The 12,021-nt window shown below is 54.4% G+C and overlaps 1 protein-coding gene and 1 long non-coding RNA gene across 5 annotated transcripts in view; one reads left to right on the forward strand and one right to left on the reverse strand.

The window, feature by feature from the left end:
• The window catches only part of Sin3a (SIN3 transcription regulator family member A), a 79,259-nt gene extending 70,445 nt beyond the window's left edge, over nt 1-8,814 (reverse strand). Inside the window, exon 1 of one of the 4 annotated variants that reach the window (XM_087210248.1) lies at nt 8,677-8,814. The gene's annotated coding sequence lies outside the window, so the exon portion shown is untranslated. Of the gene's footprint in view, nt 1-4,652; nt 4,916-8,505; nt 8,550-8,676 lie in introns of those variants that run through there. The other 3 variants (XM_087210247.1, XM_087210245.1, XM_087210246.1) reach the window with 3 other exon arrangements.
• LOC147828340 (uncharacterized) overlaps nt 4,905-12,021 on the forward strand; it is a 30,037-nt gene continuing 22,920 nt past the window's right edge. The window contains exons 1-2 of the long non-coding RNA XR_015450942.1: nt 4,905-5,332; nt 7,423-9,106. This is a non-coding gene — a long non-coding RNA (uncharacterized LOC147828340). The remainder of the gene's footprint in view (nt 5,333-7,422; nt 9,107-12,021) is intronic.

Below are 12,021 nucleotides of genomic sequence, written 5' to 3' on the forward strand. Positions count from 1 at the left end.
TATGTGAGTGTAAACCTCTTGGAGAACGACTTCCTGTGTTGACTCAGCTATTTAAGCAGGTATGTAACTTCAGCACTCTTAGACTGAGGAAGATTCTAAGTTTGAGTTCAGCTTGGGCAACTCAATGGCTTAGCAAAACTGTCTCAAAATAAAAATTAAAAGAGGGTAGAGATGAAGTTCAGTGCAAAGGTCCTGGGTTCAATCCCTAGGACTGCCCCCCCCCACAACTGAATGTACTTAATGTTGCTGAACTATACCTTTAAAAATAATCAAAATGGGGCCGGGGATTTAGCTCAGTGGTTTCGCTGCCTGCTGCACAAGCGCAAGGACCCAAGTTCGATCCCCAGTACCAAAAAAACAAAACAAAATAAAAATAATCAAAATGGTAAATTTTGTTAAGCATATTTTACCATAATTTAAAAATTTTTAAAAGCAAAATGGTTTTTCCTTGTTCCCTATTCCTAGACCAGAGACAGCTGAAGTATAGGATTAAGAGTCTCTGAAACCCAATTGGCTGAGTTAAGATCCTGGCTTGGCCACTTCCCCTGTTTCTGACCTCTCTGCATCACCACTCCCTCACCTTTAAAACATCCATTTCATTGTTCTCAACACCCAAAGCTGTCAGCTGTCAAGAAAAACCAGTAAATGGACAGTGCCTAACACAGTATCTGGGACACAGTAAGAGCTCAGTAAATGTAATCATTTATTATTATTTAAGAGGAAGGAAGAGGCTACGGATGAAAAAGCATATGCTATACTATGATTTTTAAAAACATACAGGAAGTGAAGTTTAATCAACTCTTAACTGGTGGAATTAATCCACAAATGAAAATTGAAAAACTTGAAAAGCTGGGCCGGGGATTTATCTCAGTGGTTCCAGGGCCTGCCCAGCAAGTGCAAGGTTCCAAGTTCGATTCCCAGTACCAAAAAAAAAAAAAAACCCAGAAAAAAAACTGAAAAGCTTTGCATTTGACTATCAAATGCTATGATCATAACCTTTTAATTCTAACTGAAATTTCCAGGTACTAATGCTCACCCTCCACAGCTCTCCAGCATACTGTCTCAATGCACTGAAGATATAAACAAGACCATGCATTGTCAGGAATCTTACCAAATTACTGCCTAATTCTTTCCTGTTAAAGTCTTACTCTCGTGGGGATTTAGCTCAGTGCCAAGTCACCTGCCTCGAAAGCCCAAGGTCCAGAGTTCGATCCCCAGTATCAAAAAAAAAAAAGGCAATCAAAAAAGTCTTACTCTTGGTCTGGGGATTAGTTCAGTGGCACCAAGCCTGCCTTGAAAGTGCAAGGTCCTGAGTTCGATTCTTGGTACAAAAAAACCCCCTTACTCTTTAGGTGAACTACTAAAACCTTCTAAGCTGGGTGTGGTGGCACACACCTGTAATCCCAGCACTCAGGAGGCTGAGGCAGACTTGGGAGGCTGCCTGAACTACAAAGTGAGACTGCCTTAAAAAAAAAAAAAAAAAATTAAAAAAGAGAAAAAAATCCTTTGAATTACCAAAGGCTAATCTTGCTAGGGTATTTAACTCTGGAGAAAACAATGGCACAGAATATTGATACTAGGAGAATAAGAGGCATTCTTACTTGAATTCTTAAAGCCCTGGTGGGACTTGTAACCTTGCCACACCAAGCAGATAATATGTTCCTTTTTTTTTTTTTTTTTTTTTTGCGGCAGGGTCTCCCTTTGTAGTTCAGGCTGGCCCTCAACTCACCATGTAGCCCAAGCTGGCCTCCAACTCTCAGTGATCCTCCTGCCTCAGCCTCCCAAGTGCTGGGATCATAGGTGTGTGCCACCAGGCCCAGCAAGCAGATAATATATTCCGTAGGAGCATGAATTAGGTCCCAGCACACAGCACTGCAAATAGTGAAAATAACTGTGGGCTAACCAAACTTTCCTCAAAAGTCAATTATTCTCCACTGTGTCAGTTTAAATCAATAAAACACCCAGAGTTTTTTTCTGTTTCCACACCAATTCCATTACACCCATCACTAAGATGCTACCACTGCCCTTGCAACTTCCTTAGCTGAGGAGGAAGGACTTACCTTCTTCATGAGTATAGCACAGAATACCAAAAGTTCAATCCCTACTGAGCAAAGCACAAAACTAGACTTTAACTCCAGCCCAAGATGGGCATGGTGTTACTGGCCTGTAATCTCAATACCTGGGACAATCACCTTGAGTTCAAGGCCAGTCTGGCCTACACAGTGAGTTCAAGGTCAGCCTGAACTATATAGCAGACCCCATCTCGAAAAAACAATAAAACAGTGCTGAGAATTTAGCTCAGTGGTTCCGCTGTCTGCCTTGAAAGAGCAAGGTCCCGAGTTCGATCCCGATACAAAAAAAAAACCCCTACAAACAAAAACTTAAATCTAGATAATTAACCTGTGGCTCATCCAGATGTCAGTGCATAATAATACTGATTCTGCATTTACTTTCTCATGATAACGTAAAAAAAAAAAAAAATATATATATATATATATATATATATTTTAAATACAGGGTCTCACTATGTTGCCCAGGCTACCCTTGAATTCTACATCCGTCTGTCTCAGCTGGCTTAATTTCTCTTAATAGGATGAGATCATGTATCCAGTCAGAGCAAAAAACCTCATCTAGCAGTGGGGTGTGGCGGTGTGCGTGTATAGTACCAGCACTTGAGAGGCTGAGGCAGGATAGCGACCAGTTCAAGCCCAGCCTGGACTACACAGTGAGTTTGAGGCCAGCCTGAGCTATACAGCAAGACCTACCTCAAAGAAAAAAACAAACCATAATCCCAGCTACTTGGAGGCTGAGGAAGGAGGACTGATTCCAAGTTCCAGATGAGCCTGGGCAACTTAGCAAGACCCTGTCTCAAACTAAAATTAAAAAGGCTGGGAATGTAGGTCAGCATTCCCAGAGTGCTTTCCTAGCATGCATTCAGCCTAGGTTCAATCCCAGTACCAGGAGAGAAAAACTCATGTAATGTGAAGCAACTCTCCAACATTAGAAGGTAACACCATGGAAGTCCAAAACAGAAGGGTATACTAGTCCAAGATTTACCCTGTTTAAAAAGGACAAACAGCTTTGCAGAGTAAGTAGTCTTGATGGTCTAACAATTACACAAAACCAGAAAGACTCTCACCTGTAGCTTCCTTGGACTGAAACTTATCTACTAAGCTAAGCCTATACAGCAGAACCATCCATATAGTGAAAGCACCAAAAAAATCCAAGTGTTGAAGAAATCAGAGTATTGTATCCGAAGTCTGACTTTAAGAAGTATTGAGGGGCCTGGGATTTAGCTCAGTGGTTCCCGAGTCTGCCTCGAAAGCACAAGGTTCCGAGTTCGATCCCCGGTACCAAAATAAATAAATGAAAAGAAGTATTGGGGCTGGAGTGTGACTTAGTAGTAGAATGAGTGCTTAGCCTAGGTTCAATCCCCAGCACCAAAAAGTAAACATTAATTTTTAAAAATCACCACCTTTTACAAATAGTTTTGTGACTAAAATGTAAATCCAACCCTTCCTGTTATAAATCTCAGCCTCGTAAAGGACAGACAGGAGCTTCCATAGCCTCTGTATGGCTGAGTTTAAAGTCCTAAAACACTGAAACAGTGGCCAAGCCTAGCTATCTACCCACTTCATTGGTCCAGAGGAAGCCCCGCCCCGCACAACCACAGTCACTGAACATCAAGGGAACTCCAGGAAAGGTTGTCCGGACCACATTTTTAGGGCTTTATAGACTCTGCCCTTCCCCCACTACCACCGGCACGGAAGCGTGGTCACATCGACAGCCGCCCTCGACCGCAGATTGTCCCCCGAGAAGACCTTGAGCACCTCTTTCCCATAGTTACAACCGAAAGGAGTGGCTGTGACCATGCTCCCACGGTACTAGTAGTACGAAGCCATCCACCCTGCGGAGCGCAAGGGGGGGGAACACCAGCACTGGCCCTCACGCCCTAGGAAGAAGACACAACCGACTCTCAAAGAGTACGTCCGGACACCTTCACAGCTTCAGGCAGCAGAGCCTCTCCCTCCCACCGGGACCTAGGGCGGGGCAGATGTAGGCGCTGCGAGTCCCAGGCAGACCCGCAGACCGGACAGCGGGCTTCCCCGAGCACCGCCTACCGGCCGAGGAGGCGGAAACCTGGGGGTGGGGAGGGGAGGGGTCAAAGGGGAGGGGCATAGCGCTCAGTCCCGCGCTTCTAGCCAACCGGATCCCAGTAGGCGAACACAGACCTCAGCCCCCTCCCCACCACGCCCGGAACCGCACGCGGGAGAGCCCCCTCTCGGTCCCCCACCCCGCAGGCGCAGGGCGGCTGTCGCCGAGGCCCCGCCCACCGGAGAGCAGGAGGCGGGGTCTGCGCCGGCCGCCCGTGGAGCCCCCGCCCCGCCCCTTTCCCCACAGCCGCACGCGCCGGCCCCGCCCCCGAACGCGGCGCGAGAGCCCGCCCCCTCCGCGCACCGGGGCTGCGCTCTCCTCCCCCTCCCGCGCCGAGCGCGCCGCTCCGCCCCCGCCCCTCACACATCCACACGCCTCCCGCCCGGCGCTCTACGGGAAGCCGAGGAGGTCAGCCCCCCCCACCAAATACACGCCCTCGAGCCCGGCGTTACCCGCCACCCAGGCTGCCGTCCGAACCCGACCCAGCGTGCTCTCACCGCAAAGCTCCTCAGCCACTCGTCGCTGCGCGTCCCCTCAGCTTGAACCTCGCACTCAGCGGGGAGGCCCGAGAACAGCGCGGGCGCAGGCCCGCCGAAGCGGACTGGCAGCTTCCTCTCAGCTCACGGAGCGGTCGCAGGCCTTAGTGCCCAGACTGGGAAGGAGGGAGGGAGGGAGGGAGGGAAACTCCAAGGGGGAAAGGGGAGGGGGGAAGATGGAGAAACCGTCTCTGCTGCCTCTACCGCCGCGGCCGCTTCTCTGTTACCCGGGAAATCCCGCCCACTCCCCAGGCCCGCCCCGCCAAGGGAAGGCTCAGCTTCGTTCAGCCATAGGACACAATTTCCGTTCGTCAAAGGCTTAGCCAATCACTGAGCCCCGCCTGCCCACGTTCCGCCCCTTCCCCCTCGGCTAGGAGGGGAGGGGGAGCCGCTCACCCTCTCCACGCCCCTATTGGCGGGGAGCGTCCCTAACTCAACCCCGCCTATTGGAGATGGCTCGCTGAATCCCACCCCCAAACCGCAACTCTATTGGAGGAAACTGGGAAGCTCTTCACGTCTCATTGGAGGGTTCCACATATCCCGCCCCGTACCGCCTGAGCCACAGGCCTAACAAATCGGCTCCCGCCTCCGCCGGCCTTCGCATTGGAAGCTACCTCTGGCTCTCCCACTGCCCTAGGAAGGTAAGTAACTGATGTGGGGTAAAATGTCCGTAAGTGAAACAGGCCCTTCCCACCACTCTGCCAGGCCAGACCCCGCCCCCAGCAGTCTGATTGGCTAGCTCGACGCCGGTCGCCCCTCCATTGGATGAGTCGCCTGTCCAGGAAGGAGCCGATTCCGCCCTGTGAGAGAGGGCTGAACCTCACCAGTCCTTTTGTGGAATGTTTACACTAGAGACTGGAGCTCAGAGTTCCAAGGGCCAGAACAGGAGGGGTGCGCGGCGCAGCAGCGAGACTCGAGACCCTGGGATTAGCAGGGGAAAGGCAGTAGTAGCATTGCCAATCCCGAAGGGCTCCCGTAGCAAAACAATGAACGAGAGCCTCATTCTTCCCACCCAGTCATGTTTAAACTTAGGCGTGCTGCCTTCCCATAAACACCAGTATCTGGAGCGACCACAGCTTTCAGCAAGCAGAATACAGAACTCAGGTTTATAGAGCCCGAAGCTGAGAAGTAACCACAGGGGTTGCCAGCCTGCCGCTAGGGGAAGGCTGCACGCCTCTTGCTCCCTAAACCTGAAGGCTCAGGAGGGCGGGGATCACCAACAGGGCGGCCCCTAGAATCCGCTGCCCTGCAAGCCTCCAGGAAGCAGCGGGGAGGAGAAAGGCATTTACGATTTCCCGAGCAGATCGGGAAGCATTCTCGGGCTGCAGGAACTGAGAGCCAGAGGCAAAAATCGCAAGAGACCACGCAGAAACGAGCTCTCTCGAAGAGAGCATGAAAACTCCCGAGTTAGGGTCAAAACACAAGAACGAGTGTGCACAGGCGAGCGCCTGTAATCTCAGCTCCTGAAGAGGTTGAGGCGGGAAGATTCCTGGCGCCCAGGGGTTCTGGGCCAACTGGGCATCATAGCGAGACTTTTTTTTTTTAAAAAAAGAACGGCTGTTCTCAGCCTCCTCCGCCAAAGTGTGTTGGTGGCAGTCCCTAGGCATTCTCTGGGTAGCGAGAAACGCCACGAACACATACGGTGCTTGCGATAACTAGTTGCTTTTAGTTTTTCACTAAACGGGACTAGGGTCCATCCTGGCCTTGCTTTGGAGGCGCTCTCGCAGCGCCAGAAGGGGCGGGCCCAGTGTTCCCGCTTTTTCCTGCAAAAAGGATCCTTCCAGACCTAGGTCCGCCACGGTCCTCCCCAGATGATCCAGCGGAGACGGCCAGAAACTAACGCTGGCAACAGGTGGCTCTACTCCAGGGATGGCCTCGAGCCGCGTGGCTAGGGCAGCGAGTTGCGCACTCTATGAGTGGCCGGCAGGTGGGAGCACCCTCCCCTTAACCGAGCCAAGACCGGGCCGACCCAAAGCTCTAAAAATAAGTTAAATCGACGCAACGGGCCAAACCGCTCGGAACTGATGTGGACGCAGCACCCTAAGCTGGCTTAAAGCCACCTTCCTCCCCTCGACTCCAAAGCCACCCCGAAACCAAGACAGAGGACGTCTCGGCTACCCCTGGCCGCGGGGCACGAGCTTCCCTGGATCGTGCGTTCCCAAGGCTCCAACCCTAGGGTGTCAGGGTTTTGGATATGGCCAGCTTAGGACACAGCCGTCCTCAAGGTTGTCAGGGTTAAGCTAATAGACGCAAAGGAGCAGAACAGACAAGCTACGGCATCCGAACTTTAGTTCATGGGGCAGGTCAGAGCCACCCCTCCTTTCCATGCCTGCAAAACTCCAGAGCTAAGCGTTCCCCAAATCCACTCCACACGGTTACGGCCTAGCTTCACCCCAGGGATATGGATCTCCAGCCTTGGAAGAATCTTTGTGTGCCTCCACGGTGTTCCCAGCTCCCCCCCACCAAGGGCGCCGAGCCCCACACTTCCGGGCGGGAGGGCAGTTGGAGGAGCTGGGCGGGCCTCACCCATGTGCGGAGCGCGCTTCCGATCGCGGGAGGGGGGGTGGACTTCCCCTCTAGGTTCTCTTCGGCGGAGGGGGCGGGACTCCCCAGTCCGCCAATCAGAAGGAGGGGAGGGACCTTGCGCCTGACATCAGGCGCATGACCCCTCCCCCTTCCTTCATCAAAAAAAAATCCTAGCAACTTAAACTCCAGCCCGCCCTCCTGTTAGGCGGAGCTCGGGGAAAATACCACCCAACCTACATCCGAGAAGGGAAAACGGGAGTCTCGCCCAACCAGTGGAAGACAAGAGGAGGCGGAGCCTCCGGGGAGCCCGAGGTGGGTGGAGAGGAAGTGGCCCCGCCCTCTGGTCCCCTTCGGGCCGCTGGCACAAGCCGCCGGCGGAGCAGATAGTAAACAGTTTGGGCTGGCGCGGAGGCCGGTGGGCGCTTGAAGAATTGGCTCGGTTCAGCTCCCCACTGCGGCTGGTCTTGGCTCTTAGGCGCGCCCCCCTCCCTCCTGCCCGCTGATGCATTTCCCTTTCCCAGCCCCGCGCGCGTGGAGACTGTTTTCCCGGGCGCCGACCTTCACGGCCCCTTGCAGGCCACCCTCGTGGGCACGCGCCGCGCCCGCTTCCGCCAGCTTTGGGCGGAGGGGACCAAGCCGCGGCCAGGAGGGAGCAGGGCTGCCCGAGTAGGCGGGGAGGGACCCACTCCGGGCTGCGAGGCCCGGCGGGGGGCCCGGCGGGGGGCGCGCGCTCCGGGTCCACACCCCAGCCCGGAGTTCAGGAGCCCGGGGCCGGCGAGGCAGAGCGGCCTCCCGAACCTGTAACAACCGCGGCCCACAACTTTACGGGTGGAGGCACTAGGTGCCGTACCCGGCAAGGCGTTGGGGACACCCGGTCGCAGCCGGCTGGGATCCGCCAGCTTGGGCTCCGGGCCCCGCCGCCGCCCCGCAGCCCGCCCTGCGCACGGAGTCCCCCCTTCCCTTTGATACAGTATTTTTTAGGAAATAAAAAGGCACAGCCAGAGTGGAGGCTCTTTGCTGGCCGGCCAAGACCTCCCAGGGCGCAGCGACACCCACGAGGCCGCAGCCGGCGACCCCCGCCCCACCAGCCGGCTCGGCGGGGACACTGGCAAGCGGCGCCAACAGGCTCCCCCCCAGCCGGCCCTCCCCGCTTCGGCCGCTCGGCCCAAGCCCGACTGCTTCGGTCTTGGGGCCCGCGGCACCCACGCCACCCGCGCCGGCTGCAGCAGGAAAGCCAGCGACCCCCGAGCTCCGGGAGCAGACCGATGGGAAGCAGCTGTCCACATACCTTCCGACCAGCGAGGATCCGTGGCCACGCCCCCACTCACCATTGGCTCCCGGCCCATGGCGTCGCTGGGCCCGCCCCCTCCTCTCCCCTCCTCCCCGCCCTGGAGCGCCCTCTCCCTTCCAAAAATAAAAATAAATTAATTAACCCGCCAGGAAGGGAAGTTGTACGGACCTGTGAGGGGCGCGGGGATTCGTCCGCGGTGTGGACGCTAGGGGCGCCGGCAGGGCCCTGGACCTCAGTTTCCTTCCCGCGCCCGACCCCCTTGGAGCAGGGCAAAGAGACGGGGCTGGGTGCCATAGCGGTCAGCTGGAAGGTGTTGGCAGAACGGGATCCGCCCGCTCCGTTGGGTGCCGGGAAACAGCGAAGCGAGCGGGAAGCCTTGGTGCTGGCCCCTGGGCACCAGACACCAAGGGCGGGAGGACGGGCGTGGACTGCTGTGGGGCGAGGCTCACTCCACCCTCGACCCGGAGTAGGTGCAGGAGCTGAGGCCGGGCAGGAATGTGCATGTAAACAGATGTGCAGAGGCGCCCTGAGAAGGAGATTCCTCCTCATAGCCGAAGGAAAATTGGGAGAAGGCTTCCTGGAGGCGGTGGCATTCAAGGTGGGTCTGAAAGATTTCATCCAACAGAAATGGAGGGGCAGGTTATTTTCAGCAAAGGGCACAAAGGAAGGCATGTGAAACCTCAAAGGCTTCACATGTACTGATAATGAAAACCAGGCTTGCAGAGATGAAGGTGTGATACCCGGTTACAGTGCTTGGACTTGCACAGGACCACAGCACCAGGACCGTGGTTGATGAAGGCGTTGGCATCCTACCACAAATCCGGGTAGGTTTGGAGGGTGAGCCAAGCGAGGGGTACCTCTGGGTTGTGGAAAGGCAGTGGTGTGAAGACTGCAGAACTGCATCTCATGGGTGGACAGATTGGGGAAGCCAAGAAGCTTCTGGTCTTTCTCCCACTCACTCAATTCAAAAGATGTACCCATCCTTTGCAGCCCTCAAGTCAAAGCTGACTGGGATCCTTCCCTCCATTGTTTGCTGTTTATCCTGACTTCCAACTGGAAGGAGTTTGTGAGGCCAGGGCCACCCCTCTGTGTTCAATAGACTCAAGCCTAGAGCCAGACACACATGTGTGAGCAAGACAGACTTCCCCAAGCTACTGAGGAAAGGACAGTGGTGTGGCTACCAGATGGATGTGCAGGAACCGAAGGCCTTGGGATCCTGAAGGCAGGAGAGGAGACTCCTGATAACCCCCAGTGAGAAGAGTGGGCCAGGGGAGGGGCAGTGGGCAAGAAGACTAAGAGAAGAATTGTTTTTGAGAAAGACAGAAGGGGAATGGTGTCTTATTCAGTGTGGGCAGCAGAGGAAAGAAGTAGCCAGTGGCCTCATGGGAAGAGGAGGAAGAGGGCTCAATGCTTAGCATGGCTGGTACCTGGTGGTGACGTCTTGGCAAGGCCCTTCTTCACTGTGGGCCTCAGCTTTCCTGTGAAATGGAGGTGGTTTGGGAAGCCAAGGCAGGAAGATCACAAGTTCAAGGCCACCCTGGGCAACATAGCAAGGCCCTGTCCCAAAATTACAATGTGAAAAAGTGTTGGGGAACCAGCTCAGTGGCAGAGTGTTGGCTTCTCATGTGCAAAACCCTGGCCTCAGTCCCTAGTACCACCCAAGGGGTGGGTACTGAAGTCGAGAGACTGGGGCATTAGCCACTAAGGAGAGAGGGCAAGGAGGAGGAAGAAGTGCTGGTTTGGGAAGGGCAGTGGGTCCCTGGGCTGCAGTCCTGGGACCTGCAGCTTGGGGATGGAATCACTGCAGGAAAGAGTGCCAAGGAGGGAGGCCTAGCAGGCATTGAGATTATAGTACCCCTGCCTCAGATGGGGACTGAGTTTTTCTGTATCAGAACAGATACCTATGTCTAATTCTATCTCAGGTCCCCACTGTGTTTTCAGGGGCTCTGCCCTGGGAACATGTGTGACAGGTGCTGTGTTACTGTGAGAAGAGGTGGGGTACAGTACAGAAACAATGGTGGGAAGGCTGGATGTTGGTTCTCTGTGCATCAGCCTCCTCTGTTAGGAGGACAGCATTGCAACCCTTGCCTTGTTCTGAGGATCCATCATGGTCATAAACCAGGTCTTGTGTGTCCTAGGCCAGCATTGTCCCATTAGCTCCATCCATAGCATCAGTAGAGGCCCCAGCCCCAGGGTTAGGACCTAGTGGTGGCTGGGCTGGTGTGGTGCCACTGAGCTACATCCCCGGCCCCTAGCAAGGGTGTGCTATGGTCAAAGTTACTCCTGAAGGATTTGCAACCCCAGAAGTTAGCTGCTCCCCACCCTCCTGAACACCACTTCCCTCCAGCTGCTGGAGGCAGCCATGCACAGGAGGCCCCAAGAAGGGGCCCGGGATTGTTGCCCCCCTCCCCAGCCTATCAGTGAGGACAAAACTGAAGGGACCTGGCATCTAGGTGAGGGACCACCTTGGGGAACTGTACTAGGAGGCCAGGTTCCAACACCAGGAGGCTTCTGTGTGAAACTTTCTCAAGGTTTTGTGAGTTAAGAATTGTCCTTAGTTATAGGTAAGGAAAGTGAGGCTCTGAGCAGACCAAGTCCCTCTGGGTCCACCCCACACGCCCTCTCTATACCGTCAGGCCGGTGACCCAGGTAGCACCCCGAGGAAACACCCTGCCTCCCTCCCTCCGCTCTACACTCCTCACCTCTTAACTCCAGGAGCAGTCTGTCCCCAGATAGTTCTACATTTCTGATCCCTTCCAGGAAGTTATCCCCAAAAGAAGCAAGATTCGTTTCCTAAGACTATTCATCTACCCCTGTCCTCATCTCACAGCACTCTGGCACCCCAGTCTACCTCACAGGTGTCACACACACTGCTTTCACAGAGGGATTCGGTCACAATTTTCTAGGCGCTTATGGTAAATGGTGATTAAGACATTTAGGGCTGAGACAGATGAACATCGCTGAGAATTCAAGGCCAGCCTGAACTACATAGTGAGACCATGTCTCAAAAAAAAAAAAAAAGAAAAAAGAAAAAAAAGACATTTACAGCTAGGCATGGTGGGCACATACCTGTGATCCCAGTTACTGAGGAGGCTGAGGCAGGAGCATCACAAGTCTGCACAACCCTGACTTGAAATAAAAATAATGAAAGGGCTGGGGGTGTAGCTTAGTGCTAAAGTGAGACCTAGCTCTCAGAGGGCCTGAGTCCAATCCTCAATTAGGGGAAGGGAGGACAGGACATATTACACAGTTAGGGCCTGTACTTTAGTGACTGCCAGAGCCCAGCTGTGGAAGACACCTCTGCCCCAAGATTACGGGCCGGGGACTTAGCTCAGTGGTTCCGGTGCCTGCCTTGCAAGCGGACGGTCCTGAGTTTGATCCCCAGTACCCCCCAAAAAAGATTATGCATATTCCCCTCCTGCGGTGAGCTTCCCACCCCAAGGCCTCCCCTGCATTCAAGGGAAAAGTCCAGTGATGGTCAGAATTCTGGTGTAGCCATTTCCTAACTAGATG

This window comes from Heterocephalus glaber, unplaced genomic scaffold (genome assembly GCF_053883595.1).
Source record: "Heterocephalus glaber isolate CG9 unplaced genomic scaffold, H.glaber_assembly_v1.0 deba00001140, whole genome shotgun sequence".
Classification (NCBI taxonomy): domain Eukaryota; kingdom Metazoa; phylum Chordata; class Mammalia; order Rodentia; family Bathyergidae; genus Heterocephalus; species Heterocephalus glaber.